We start from the raw sequence: 10,685 nt of genomic DNA, 5'->3' as shown, positions 1-10,685 counted from the left end.
GAATAAGGGATAGAATGAAGTTGTGCCGTCACTCTAAGAGATGAAGTTAGGCCCTCAGTAAGGGAGAGTTGAAGTTACATCATCAGTAAAGAGGTAGAAGCAACTGATCCTTAAAGAACCGTTGAGTCCGTGTGGTCATTAAGCCCCAAATGGTGCCCAAACTGGGACATGAAGAAAACGAACAGGAACCTGAAGAAAACAAACAGGGACATGAAGAACAGGAACAGGGACAGGCTAACAAAGAGGGACAAAAAGAAACAAGGTATGAATAGGGACAGGCTAACAGAACAGGGACAAACAAAAAACATCGTATGGGAGGGTCCCACTGGCATATGCAGGACCCACAAACAAGGACTCCAGGAGTTTGAGGGGCAGCCAGAACCCCCGGGCTGGTCAGCACTCAGTGCCTGCCTCTCCCAGGGATGGGGTTACAAAGTTTGTTAAGGAAAGACTTGGTATGCCTGGCAGTTTTTCTCTGTGTTTTAGTTTGTGTTAATCGCGCCTTCTTAATTTGTGTTATCGCGCTTTTTGATGTTAATAAAGAAGGGGGAGATGTGGGAGTGTGGCCATGGGGGTCAAGAAGGCCCATGGTTGCTGATAACATCGCACTCTTAAGGATGAGACCATCAGGAATGTAAAGAGTTGAGAGGGAACAAAGAAGGGTGATTCAGGAGACACCTTTTTGTCTCGGGTTGCTTGTTCTCCAGCCGTGAAGGCATGGAAGCTTCTGGGTGTTTGCTGTTGCCGGGCATAGTTGTTGACCAATGAATAGTTAGTGGAAAGGTACTGCTGTGGGCCGAATGTTATAGGAAGGGAGCCTGTCCTGAATAAGGGATAGAATGAAGTTGTGCCCTCACTCTGAGAGATGAAGTTACGCCCTCAGTAAGGGAGAGTTGAAGTTACATCATCAGTAAAGAGGTAGCAGCAACTGATCCTGGAAGAACCCTGGAGTCCGTGTGGTCATTACGCCACAAATGGCGCCCAAACAGGGACATAAAAAGACGAACAGGGACAGGCTAACAGAACAGGGACAAACAAAAATCATCCTATGGGAGGGTCGCGCTGGCATATGCAGGACCCACAAAGAAGGACTCCAGGATTTGGAGGGGCAGTCAGAGCCCCCCGGCTGGGCAGCCCTCAGTGCCTGCCTCTCCCAGGGATGGGGTTACAAGGTTTGTTAAAGATAGACTTAATATGCCTGGCAGTTTTTCTCTGTGTTTTAGTTTGTGTTAATCGCGCCTTCTTAATTTGTGTTAATCGCGCTTTTTTATGTTAATAAAGAAGGGGGAGATGTGGGAGTGTGGCCATGGGGGTCGAGAAGGCCCGTGGTTGCTGATAACATCACACTCTTAAGGATGAGACCATCAGGAATGTAAAGAGCTGAGAGGGAACAAAGGAGGGTGATTCAGGAGACACCTTGTTGCCTCGGGTTGCTTGTTCTCCAGCCCTTAAGGCACGGAAGCTGCTGGGTGTTTGCTGTTGCCGGGCAAAGTTGTTGACCAATGAATAGTTAGTGGAAAGGTACTGCTGTGGGGCAAATTTTATAGGAAGAGAGACTGTCCTGAATAAGGGATAGAATGAAGTTGTGCCCTCACTCTGAGAGATGAAGTTACGCCCTCAGTAAGGGAGAGTTGAAGTTACATCATCAGTAAAGAGGTAGCACTTACAGATCCTGAAAGAACCCTGGAGTACGTGTGGTCATTATGCCCCAAATGGCGCCAAAAAAAGGACATGAAGAAAACGAACAGGAACCGGAAGAAAACCAACAGGGACATGAAGAACAGGAACAGGGACAGGCTAAAAAAACAGGGACAAAAACAAAAAAGGAATGAAGAGTGTTATGAACAGACTCGCATACGAAGTCTGTTAATAAATGTTATTAATCACAGAATTTATTAATTAATTAAGTAAGCAAGCAGAAGCAAAACAGCGCTGGGCGGCCGGGGAGTTCTGACTCCGCAGCGGCGCACAATTTTCCTTCTCCGGGGGTGCTGTTTTATAGTATCCGAGTTCCAGCTTGTCCGGGCTTGTTGAACCAGCTGCGGCTATGCAGTCCAAAGGGGGGGGGGGGGGGGCTGCTTCCTCTCTTTGGTGCTCACGCGTTGTGCTAATGTTTGGGTGGGGGGGAGTGAAGTAGCAGACAGGATGTCTTGCGATGGGGTATTTCACAGAGTCTTTGTGCCTGTTCAAGGATGTTTACCCAACACCCCCCCTTCTTGTTATCTGCCTAATAAGCCTCCCCTTCATTGAGGCAACATTGTGCAACCTTATCTCCCTCGCAGATTCCCAAATTCCTTACAGATAGTTAGCAAATCCCCCCCCTCCCCAACTTTGTCATCATATATCAAGTTTCTATTATGATCAGGAAGCTCTGTCCCAACCTCGTGTAAAATACTATCTATTTTATAACCGTCTTATCCCTTTTCTTTTTTTTTTTTTTTTTTTTTAATTTCTTTATACAATGAACAAATACATCTTACCCATTACAATCCCTCCTTTTTCTTTTAGGCTACTTATTTTGTTCATTAAATTCTTCCAAAGCTTTTTTACACATCATCAAGGTTTCAGTATCTTCTTCCTGATCTACAGTTTCATACTTAGCACGTATAAGCATCAAATGTGCAGCCTCCAGTCGACTTTTTACAATAGCAATTACCCGGTTAAAGATACATGGGCCAAAAGTCAACACAAATATTAGCAACAATAATGGTCCAGCAATAGTAGATAACAATGTTGTAAGCCAAGGTGAGTAATTAAACCAAGATTCATACCAACTCTGGCGAGCTTCGTGTTCCCTTTTTCGTTTCTCTAATCCTTCTCGGAGTTTTGTCATAGTGTCCCTTACTACTCCTGTATGGTCAGCATATACGCAACACTCTTCTCGCAGGGCTGCGCAAAGTCCTCCTTGTTGTAAGAATATCAAGTCCAGTCCTCTGCGATTTTGGAGCACTACTTCAGATAATGACCTGACTGACTTTTCTAGGGCCGTTATCGATTGCTCTATGCGAGCCAAGTCCTCATCCACAGCAACTCGTAAAGAGGTAAATTCTTGACTTTGTTTAACTAGGGATGCAATCCCCGTTCCAGCTCCCGCGGCCCCTAAAATCATTAAAGTGGCTAGGGTAACAGCTGTTACCGGTTCCCTCCTTTTTAGATTAAATTGTGGTATTGTGTGTTGCATGTATATATACTCTTCAGAATGGTACAGAATTCTTGGTATAATTACTACCTGTACACAGAAGTCGCGGGACGAATTAAACAATTTTAAAGACAGACACGGAGTTACCCCTAAAGACGAACATACCCATCGAGTATTATTAGCCGGAATCAACCAATTAGAGGGTTGTTTTCTATCTTCTGTAATACTGCATAAATCTCTTTTCCCTCTTGGGACTGTTCCTATACACCTACCTTTCCCTGTCACCTGTGTTAGAGTGATCCCGATTTCCTGCCCCCAGTTACATTTGCTGGGGTTTGATTCATTCGAGTATTCGAGTGCACCCATATCCCCTATTGCCTCGTAATATGGAGGCTGGGCACTGACACATAACCAGCATTTTTTTGTAATTTCCGGGTTTGTTTGATTAAGGAGTTGATAGCTGGCTTCAATAATTTTCCACATTCTACTTAAGGAAGAATCATCCCTATTTCTTCCTATCGCAGTGGGAGTAGGAGTGGGAATGGACGTCATTTTATTATTACCAGGCCGCGTGGGGGTCAATTTAGTTGTCGTGGGGCGAGACGTCCCTTTGTTTTCCAAATGTGAGAGGGGGCCTACCTTTCGAGGTGTTTTAGGCGGTTCTTCCTTCTTTATTAAAATTATTTCCCCTCTATCAGCTCCTTTCTCATAATACCTTATTCCCCAAGTCCTTCCAAGGATCCACCCCGGATCCATCGGATTAGTTACGTTAACCCACAAAAACGCGCAATTCCCTTTTTGTGCGGTCCCTGCTCCACGGTGATAGACTGCCTCAACCGTGTTCCGATTACTGCAACCCTGAGGCCCAAATTGGACAGTTAAATATTTATCTTTTCCCCCGCCTGGATTCCATGCTGTGGCTATAGTTTCGCAACCCCAATAAGCGCAGTAATACTGTGCTGGGGAATTACAGTAGCTTTTCCCTGGGTTAGAAGCTGGGCATAAGTAGAAATCTGACTGATTGTTACATAGCTCCAAAGTCGTTGTGAGGTTGCAGAGATCAGTCTTAAAGCTGGGAGCCCCTGGCGTAACAATCTGCTGTACGACCGTAGTATCGAAAAGTCTTATCAAGCTCCACAAGAAAGGCTGATGCGGGTGGTGTTGACCAGCGGTGGGTGGCATGACCATCGCGAATAACCCCAAGCACCACAGGGGGTAGTGAAGGTCCATTCCCACTTGTTTTACCACTCTGCCTCGCCCGTCAGATGGGGTGCTACCACCTACGGGGTTATGATTCTTCTCGGCAGCAGTAGTATTCTTCAGGGACCATGGAGCCTCCACCCCTTTCCAGTAATGCCTACCGAGTTCGTCGCAGAGTCAGCTTTAAGTCCTCAGAGCCGGAAGTCACTTCCCACCTGTCGTTCTGTATTGGCCCTTTAACTCGGCTGGCGTGCGTCCATCCCCGTTCAGCAGTCCGGACAGCAGTCTCTGTAGTTAGCAAAACAATATAGGGACCTTCCCAACGTGGGGTCAATGCAGTTTCTTTCCAAGTTTTAATCAAGACCTGGTCCCCAGGCTGTATATTGTGTATTGCCATATCCAGAGGAGGGCGTTGTATAACCAGACCCCTTTTCTGCAATTCCCTCCTTCTGTTCCCTAACTGTACTAAATAAGACTTCAAACTCTCATCTTGAATGTGGGGGTGATCGACGGGTATCTCTAAGTCATAGGGCATCCCATATAGCATTTCAAATGGTGACAACCCCAGATCAGTTCGGGGTTTCGTACGCAGGTTTAGCAAAGCAAGAGGTAAGCATTTTATCCATGAGGTTTTAGTTTCTATCATCAATTTAGTAAGTTGTTTCTTAATTTCCCCATTCATTCGTTCTACTTTTCCCGAGCTCTCAGAGTGCCAAGGAGTGTGGTATTCCCACTTGATTCCTAAGTTTCTCATAATTTCTTGTATAACCTTTGACACAAAGTGAGGCCCTCTATCAGAATCTATCATTTCAATAACTCCGTATCGAGGGATTATGTTCTCCAGTAAAATTTTTACTACTGTTTGTGCCGTTGCCCTTGCCGTAGGGAATGCCTCGACAAAGTTAGTCAAATGATCTACTATCACGAGCAAATATTTATATCTCCCTACTCTGGGGAGTTCCGTAAAGTCCAATTGAATTTTTGCGAAGGGTCGATGGGCCAATTCCCTTCCTCCCATAATCCTTTTCCTTATGTTTTTGGCATTTACCCTTCGGCAAGTTATACATCCATTAACTATTGTCTTTGCTATATCATATATTCCAATACACATATACTTGTATGCAAATTGGTCCACTAGGGCCTGTACTCCCCAGTGGGATTGATCATGGTATCTCCGTAGCACCCTCACAGCTACTGATTTAGGCAATACCTCTCTCCCATCAGGTAGCAACCATCTCCCTTCCTTATTTTCCTTAATTCCCATTTGTATCATTTTCCCTTTTTCTTGCACAGTAAAACACAACAAGGGGGAGAAGAAAGTCCCTCCTATCAAAGACATTTGCAAGCCATGTTTGAAACAATTTTTGTAAGGAGGGCTCTCTTCCTTTGAACAATTACATTCTACTCCATCCATCCCCCAATTCTTCCAACACCCATAACAAGGTTCCCTCTTTAAATCCTCTCCACAAGTTGGGCAATCCGCCCTTTTTGTTATTACATAGTTAGTCATGAGGGCTACCCGCTTTGCCTCTTGATCAGCAAGATTGTTTCCCCTTATTTGCGGGGTCAGTCCACGCTGGTGGCCTTTTACATGTACCACCGCTATCTCTTTTGGCTCCCTAATCGCTTGTAAAACCCTAACAATCAATTCTTGATGAACTAGTCCTTTCCCCTGGGAGTTTATAAGTCCTCTCTCTTCCCAAATTTTTCCAAAGGTGTGTATTACCCCATAAACATATTTTGAATCCGTATAGATGGTTCCGCTTCTATCTTTCAATAATTTCAAAGCCCTTAACATTGCATATAATTCACAAGCCTGAGCTGACCAACTCGGACTGAGGGGTCCTGATTCTATGACTCTAAATGTTTTCCCATCTATCAGGGCATACCCCGATTTTCTTTTCCCTTCTATTACCCTAGAGGATCCATCCACATATATCTGTTCCCCATGAGTCAATTCGGTATCTTCTAAGTCCGGTCTTAATCTCGTATGTTCTTCGATGTTGCTGAGACAATCATGTTCTAGATGGCCATTTGTTTCTCCGTAGAGAAATTGCGCAGGGTTTTGTACTGGCGCAGTTTCTAGAGTCAATCTTGGGGAAGAGATCAATATCCCCTCGTATCTCAACAGCCTTGCGTCGGTGATCCATTTGTCTGCTTTTTGCTGCAACACTCCGCGAATGTTGTGGGGAGATATTACTCTAATTTCTCCTCCAAAGGTAATCTTTTGTGCCTCTTCAACCAATAAGGCCGCTGCTGCAATTGCTTGTAAACAGTTTGGCCAGCCTCTAGTGACTGGATCTAGCAATTTTGACAAATAGGCCACTGGCTTTTTACATCCTGCCCATTCTTGTGCCAGTACTCCATACGCAGTTCCTTCTGTAGTATTAACAAACAGGAAAAAGGGCTTCTTTAATTCGGGAAAGCTTAAAACCGGTGGATTCACGAGTTCTTCTTTTAGGAGCATCAGTCGTTCCTCATCCTCTTTTGTCCATTTAAGATGGCCCTCGTTACTCAATTTGTTGTATAAAAATTTTACCTTCCCGCTGTAATCCTCTATCCACTGTCTGCAGTACCCTGTCAATCCTAGCAACTGCCTGATTTGTTTTTTCGTCTCTGGTGCCCTGAGTTCTAAAATACCTCTAACTCTTTCAGGGTCTAATTTCTTTGTTCCTTTGCTTAATAAATGGCCTAAATACTTTACTTCTTCCTCCACGAATTGTAATTTTGCTTTTGAAACCTTTAGTCCCCGTGAGCCCAAAAAATTCAGCAAGTTTATACTTGCCTGTCGTACGATTTTCTCATCTTTTCCCGCTATTAATAAGTCATCTACATATTGGATCATTTTGGTCCCTGGCATTCTATCGTAATCCTCTAGAATTTGCTCCAGGGCCTGGCCAAACAAGTTTGGAGATTCTGTAAACCCCTGAGGTAACACTGTCCACCTTAGTTGCTGTTTCCTGTGAGTGTCGGGATCCTCCCATTCAAAGGCAAAATAATTCCTACTGTCCTCATCAAGAGGACAGGCCCAGAAAGCATCCTTTAAATCTATTACACTGTACCACTTGTCCTCTGGGCTTAATTGGCTCAATAAGGTATGTGGGTTTGCTACCACGGGGAATCTGGTTATAGTTCTCTTATTAATTTCTCTCAAATCATGTACCAATCGGTATTTACCATCCTTTCTTTTAACTGGTAATATAGGGGTGTTGAAAGGAGACATACAGGGTTCTAACAACCCCTGTTGTAATAATCGTTGTATGTCTTCCTTCAGACCCTTTCTACCCTCTTCAGACAAGGGGTATTGTTTTATCCTGATTGGTACTTCTGGCTCTTTGATAGTTACCTTAAATCGTTTAATGTTTAACCTTCCAACGCTCTCCGAGGTATACCAAACCTCGGGGTCTATCTCTTTCTCATCCTCTACCCGAAGAAGACACAGCTTTATTTCCAGTTTCTTTTCTACTACCTCTAGTCCTATGCCTAATCAAATCTCTACCTAATAAGTTATATTCGGCTTCTGGCACAAGAAGCAGATGCCCCGTACCCTTTTTTGATCCCAATTCAATCGGTACCTCTTTTATAACGGGGACCCCAAAAGGCTCCCCTTTTGCTCCTATTACCTGTATTCTATCCTTTGAAGTTCTACATCCTAAAGGTAATGTCTGGACAGTTGATCTTTCAGCTCCCGTGTCTATGAGGAATTCGATTTCCTCGCGCTGGGGGCCCACTCGTAACTTTATCAAGGGCTCACTGTTCCTTTGGGTCCTCAGCAAATAGAGCCCCTGACACCCCTATTCATTTCTAAACATTTTCTCATCCTCTTTCCTCTGTCGGCACTCCCTTTTCATGTGACCCTTCTTATTACAGTAAAAACAGGTCACATCTCTTCTTTCCTGGGCACCCTTTTTCTCTTTCCTATTCCTTCTAGTAAACCCTTCATTCCTCCATCTTTGTTCATTGCCAGCCCTTCTGGATCCTTCTCGCACCGCTGCCACCATCATTCGCACTTGCTTCTTTTCCTTCTCATCTTCCCTATGAACATACACCTTTTGTGCTTCCCTTAATAATTCGTCCAGACCTCTATCTTGCCAATCCTCTATTTTTTCCAATTTCTTTCTGATATCTATCCAAGACTTAGCCACAAACTGTGTCTTAAGTAATGCTTCCCCTAACGGGGTACCTGGGTCTAACCCACTGTATAATTGCAGACTTTTACGAAGTCTCTCCAACCATTCTGTTGGAGTTTCATCCTTTTTCTGTTGTTCACTGAATGCTTTATTTATATTCTGTCCTCTGGGCACAGATTCTCTGATTCCTTGTATTATGATTGTTCTTAGATCCTGCATGTGGCCCCTGTGTATTGGATCCTGGTTATTCCAGTTAGGTGTCTGCATTGGCCACTTAATATCAGCAGCAGGACCTTGCTGATGTTGCTGGTCCCAAATTCGCATACCTGCTCTCCTTATCATTCCTCTCTCTTCTGATGTAAATAATATTCCCAAAATAGATTGTAATTCTTCCCAAGTATAAATGTTTGGCCCTAAAAACTGATCTACCTGTTCGGCTACTCCTAACGGGTCTTCTAAGAGACTTCCCATCTCCTTTTTAAAGTCTCTAACGTCCCCTGAATTAATGGGGACGGCTACATATCCCATCCCTGGTTGAGGTCCCCCCATTGCAATCTCCCGCAAGGGGTACAACCCTTCTTTAGCGCGACGAGTCTGGCTTCTAGTTACTGGCCCTCGTCTCCCTTGGACCGAGGCACTGTCATCCGAATCCTCAGATTCGGCAGCAGAGGGTGCTGTTGGCAAAGAGGGCACGTAGGGAGGTGGCGCAACTGGGACTTCCAAATCTCTCTTCTTTCCCTTCCCTCCTTTTTCTTTTAGAGGGTATAACTGGGTCCCAGTTTCAAAATTTATCCATAAATGTGCGTATTCGCTTTCCTCTAAACTAAATGGTTCCTTTGAATTAACATAAATATTTAGAGCCTGACATATCCAATCCTCAAAGGAACCGAAAAGGGGCCAAAACACACTGTCCCCCTTTATGGGCTTATTACCCCAGATCTCTACACAATAATGAATCATTTTTACTTTACTTTTTCCCCGCCTAGAAGGGGAATTACTCCAATTCTTAATCATTAGCCCCAGCGGGCTATCCGGGGGAATAGGAGGAATATTCCTACCGCTATTTCCCCCACCCATGGGACCAGAAGGCTTACTTTTCTTCTGTCCCATCTTCCGGAGTACCTTCACTCACACACACACACACTTCCCCCTTTTCGTGGCCTAGTCCCTCGCGGGATGTGGGAACCACACTACCGAGGGGTCCGCACTCGCTTCGGCCGCGATTGGCCGTCTCAGAAGCCGTACTCCGGGATTCCCCACCCTTACCGAACGGATCACCGGCCTATACTTACCCACCCCGTGGGTCTTCGTTCGGTCTTCGTGCACAAAGATTGCTAAGGGTTTGCCGGCTTTATTTGCTTCTGCTTAATTTTTGAGGTTCGTCGGTGAAGGCCTGAATGAGACTTCCTGCTTCGAGGGCCGCCAAAATCGGCGGGGCGCCACCCCCAAAGGGGAGTCCTCAATCAAATTGCCTATCCGAGTCACGGCACCAAATTGTTATGAACAGACTCGCATACGAAGTCGGTCTGTTAATAAATGTTATTAATCACAGAATTTATTAATTAATTAAGTAAGCAAGCAGAAGCAAAACAGCGCTGGGCGGCCGGGGAGTTCCGACTCCGCAGCGGCGCACAATTTTCCTTCTCCGGGGGTGCTGTTTTATAGTATCCGAGTTCCAGCTTGTCCGGGCTTGTTGAACCAGCTGCGGCTATGCAGTCCAAAGGGGGGGGGGGGGCTGCTTCCTCTCTTTGGTGCTCACGCGTTGTGCTAATGTTTGGGTGGGGGGGAGTGAAGTAGCAGACAGGATGTCTTGCGATGGGGTATTTCACAGAGTCTTTGTGCCTGTTCAAGGATGTTTACCCAACACCCCCCCTTCTTGTTATCTGCCTAATAAGCCTCCCCTTCATTGAGGCAACATTGTGCAACCTTATCTCCCTCGCAGATTCCCAAATTCCTTACAGATAGTTAGCAAATCCCCCCCCTCCCCAACTTTGTCATCATATATCAAGGTTCTATTATGATCAGGAAGCTCTGTCCCAACCTCATGTAAAATACTATCTATTTTATAACCATCTTATCCCTTTTCTTTTTTTTTTTTTTTTTTTTATTTCTTTATACAATGAACAAATACATCTTACCCATTACAAAGAGGTACAGGCTAACAGAACAGGGACAAACAAAAAACAGCGTATGGGAGGGTCCCACTGGCATATGCA

This window comes from Anser anser, assembly GCF_964211835.1.
Source record: "Anser anser genome assembly, chromosome: W".
NCBI lineage: Eukaryota > Metazoa > Chordata > Aves > Anseriformes > Anatidae > Anser > Anser anser.
Note: the sequence above shows the minus strand (reverse complement) of the source record.